The sequence below is a fragment of the Motacilla alba genome, chromosome 21, assembly GCF_015832195.1.
Source record: "Motacilla alba alba isolate MOTALB_02 chromosome 21, Motacilla_alba_V1.0_pri, whole genome shotgun sequence".
Classification (NCBI taxonomy): Eukaryota; Metazoa; Chordata; class Aves; order Passeriformes; family Motacillidae; genus Motacilla; species Motacilla alba.
In genome coordinates, this window is record NC_052036.1 from 6,005,375 (window position 1) to 6,009,839 (window position 4,465).

Here is a 4,465-nt window from a genome sequence, read left to right on the forward strand (position 1 = left end):
TGTATTCCCTTTCTTTGGGGATGGGCTCTTGGGTCCTTCATGGAGGACTCAGAAGAGCATCTGAGTAAACATAAAACGTAGCACTTGGCCATGGCACTGTCTGCTGGGAAAGTGTCTGCTGGGACACTCCTTGTCTCCTCCCTGAATACCTCACTTCCAGCCCAGTTAGCAGATGGAGATGTATTTTTCTGAAGCTGGAAGCTAATTTCTTGGGACATTAAAAAAAATTGGCATTTAAAGCCCTGGGAAGGCCATTAGAGTTTTAGTTAGAAATAGCTTTTTTGAAGTCCCATTCTCTTAGTGTCACCTAATAGAACAGTTTTTAGTAGGGAGGCATAGAGGATATTCCTCCTCTGAAACTTGAGGCATAGTCACTAACCCTAAGGTCCTCTCATGGAGGAATAGTTCCTTTTTCAGACCTAGAAAAACTTCCACTTTTCCTTGTAACAGCACTGAGGTTTTGGCCATTTTAAACCCTGCTAACCAGAGCTGTGGGTGCTGGTGCCAGGTGAGAGACACAAACACAATGGGTTATGATTCAGTGACCGTGACAAACTGGGCAGTGGTTTCCTCCTCACATGTTCAGAGCTCTGCACGTGATGCTGGTGTCACTGTTAGAGCTAAGTGAGGTCATTAATTATCATGCAAACCTGCATTTTGAGTTCAGCTCTCAGGGTGGGAAAAGGGAAGGTTTGATGTGTGGGCTGCTACAGCCTCATACATCGGCCAAAGGGTTGCTGTGATTTCTTCTGCTGGGAGATGATTTAAGGATTGAATGCTCTGGTTCAAAATTACTTTGAACACTCAGGCCTTGTCCGTTCTGCTTGATGAAGATGGTTTTATTTTGGTAATGTGTAAAAATTATGATTAGTGGCACAGTTGTGTTCATGTTTAGGATTGTCCCAGTCTGAATTGGCCTGATGTCCTGAAGCTTAACAAGGTTAGGTTGTGGCTGCCCCTGGATCCCTGGCAGTGCCCAAGGCCAGGCTGGACAGGGCTTGGAGCAGCCTGGGACGGTGGAAAGTGTCCCTGCCCATGGCAGATGGTGGAATGGGATGAGCTTTAAGGTCCCTCCACCCAAACCATTCTGGGATTCTGTGAACGGGGGCATTGGCACCCTGAAATCTGCAGCCTTTATACAGCCAAGAGAGGGTCAGGCACTCCAAGTCAGTGTTTTCCTTGGTTCTCTTTTGTGGGTTAGGAGTAGAGGTCTCCTAAAAACTTCCTGCAGAGACCTGGAGTTTAAAAATAACAGCTGAAGGTTTTCTGAGCAGTCACGTGGATGCAGTGGCTGCATTAAGAGCAGGAGTGGGATGCAGAGAGGTGAGTGTTCCTTCATGCAATTTCCTGCCTCAGAATAGTTCAAAAGGAATGGTCAGCAGAAGGAACATGACTGAGCCATTGCTCAGGAATTCTGCAGTGCCTGCATTGGCCCCTGCCCGGCCCCTCTGCAGTGCCGTGTCTGAGCACATGCCTGGTGTGGCTTTGCCAAGGTAACCACTTTTTGGGCCGGTTTGTCACCAGAATGGGATTTGAGAAATCCTGCTGGCCAATCTGGCTTTTGATTCACAGTGACCTTACGTTGATTATCTGCTGTGCCTCATTCTCTGGGGGTACGCTGGGGGTGCCGGGACCCCCGGAAGTGTAACCACTGGGCTATGATATAATTACCTCCAGCAACCACACGTGCTAATGACAAGGTGCTGTGTGCTTGCCAGTAAAGCACTGAGTCAAACACAATGATGTGAGTGGTTGGTGACTGAAATCCCTCCCAAGAGCCTCTGCCAAAGGAATGTCCGGTTCCCAGTCTCTTTGTTAACAAATGGAAATGGGAAGGAGTTTAAAACCAAACGACTTGTGCCTGTGGAAATGGAGGTGTGCTCACAGGGCTTATTGTTGGCTTATCCTTATAACCCAGCAGTTTCTTCCATGGTTTTCCTAATACTATTTTTTTTCCCTCCTGGAATCCATACTGCAATTCCTGAAGTGTTTCTTGTGCCTCTTTAATTTCCCCCGGATCACTGGCAGCATTACTGAGGTGCCCTGTGACTGCACTGCATGGGGTGGTACCTAGGGAGTGTTTTGCACATAACACACCTTGCTGCAGGGGGTGATTCTCCTCAGTGACTCGCTCTGTGCTTCCTCACTCTCCATCCGTGACAAGCACCTGATGGCTCTTCTCCTTGGGGATCATGTTCTCCATGCCAGCTTCGGGCTGCAAATATTGAGCAATGAGTTAAAACTTGGGAAGAGGGTGGGTAGCAACCCAGCATGTGGTGGGAGTGGGATGGATCCTCACAAGCTTTTCTAAGGAGAATGGGAGCTGTCTAAATGCTGGGAGCAGGGAATTTTCCATGTAAATTCATAATTGTGTGGTGGGTGCTTTAAGGGATTATAACCAACTTGTTTTACTCGAAGTAAAACAAATACTTGGGGCATTCAAAACATTCAGGAAAACAGCAGGACATCAGGAAGTCATAGAATTCCAGAGTGGTTTGGGTTGGAAGGGACCTTAAAGCTCACTCCAAACCCCATGGGATTATACAGGTGTAAATGCTGCACCTGGTGCCTCCAGAGCAAGGAGGAATGCAAATGGATGCACGTACCTGCTGGTGCTGTACAGCTCGTTTGCCTTGTGCTTCATGCTTTAAATCCTAAAATTCACCAGGAAAGCATAAACTGGTGTGTGGGATCTGTTGGGCTGCTTACCTGACTTTAGTCTTTCCAGTGACTTGTTGGGGATCAGGCTTGGGTGTTTCAGGATTTCCTCCATTCCCCCCCACTTCAGCAGGAGAGAGTTACTTTCCTCCCCACATGCCAAGACAAGCTCTGATCCTTGGGATCCCCTTTAATGCAATGCTTCTGCATCTCCAGAGGCTGGTGGGGAGCTGGGAAAAGTTTTTTGGTTTGGCTCAGTTCTAACACATGCACCCTTCCCTTCCCTTCCCTTCCCTTCCCTTCCCTTCCCTTCCCTTCCCTTCCCTTCCCTTCCCTTCCCTTCCCTTCCCTTCCCTTCCCTTCCCTTCCCTTCCCTTCCCCCATGGTTTCCAAAGCTGTTAAACTGGCTGGGCCATTCTTGCAGGGAAAGAGCAGGCTTGGCCTGGTGTGGTTTTTCCATCCAAGCCCTTGCTCAGCCCTTTCCTTCCCTGCCAGCAGGTTATTTGCGGAGGAAGGGGTGGGAATGGCAGGGAATGTGCTCCTGGAAGCTGCTGGCTTTCACATTTTTAAATTGCTTTTACTTTCAGTTCAATTTTCAGTTACCAGGGTTAGGTGATGCAGGCACTAGGCCAGCCCCAAGTCACAACCCTTCACCTCAGCCTCAGGTTTTATTTGTAATTTATCTTAAGCCTTTTCATCAACTCCTGTCTCTGTCCTGTGATGGCAAAAGGGGCTCGTACGTGAGGTTTTAGGAACTTTTCCCACCAATGGAGGGTTGGGCTGGAACAATGTGGCCCATTTTTGGATCCATGGTGCCACCAGCACGGGGACCCCAGCAAAGAGCTGGATCCCTCATTTCAGGTTGCTGGAGCAGAACTGAAGGAAGCACTGCTGAAGCCCAAGGTGCTGGGGTGCCATATGGATCCCCCATTTTTCCCTCACCACTGATAATTTCCTTTGAAGCCAGCACTCCAAAGTGCAGCCAAGCTGCAGGCTGGGCCCTGGCTTGGAGGGCTGGGTGGCCGGTGGGCACCTCATGTCCCCAAACCCACTGTGTGTCCATTCAGCAAGCACCCAACAGCACTGTCCCCTCCTGTCCCCCTGGACTGTGAGGGAACCAACTCCCCTTATCCCCCTCACATCCCTTCTTGCTCCGAAAGAACCAATGCCACCTTCTCCTGTGTCCCCTCACTGTGTCAGGGCAGTCTCCCAAATGCCATCTCCCCTCATTGAGGTCAGGGCCATGACAGACCCAAGGCCATCTCCCCTCATGCCCCTCAGTGTCCCCAGTGCCATCTCCCTCCTTACATCCCCTCACTAATCCCAGCGCTGTGAGTCAGCCAGTGCCACCTCCCTGCATGCCCTGTCTTCAACATCATGTCCCGGGCTGTGAGGGACCCAGTCCCACCTTCCCTCACCTTCCGCAGTGGCACATCGCCTGTGTCCCCTCACTATCCTTTCACATCCCTTCAACTGCTCCCCTCAGGGGCTCATGAGGGATCCACCGCCATCTCCCCTCACAGTCCCCTCGCGGGGGACCACCGCGGGCGCCATTTGGGGCGGGCTGGGCTCGGCTCTGTTCGGCTCCACTCGGCTCCATTCGGCCGGGTTGGGCTCGGCCGGGCCGGGTTGGGCTCGGTCAGCTCAGTTCGGCTCTCCCGGGCTGGGCCGGGCCCTCATCCCCGGGCGGGGCGGTGCCGTTGCCGGTCCGGGGCGGTCCCGTTGCCGGTCCGGGGCGGTGCCGTTGCCGGCCCGGGGCGGGCAGCGCCGCTCGCTCCCTCCCTCCGTCCGTCCCTCCTTTCCCGTG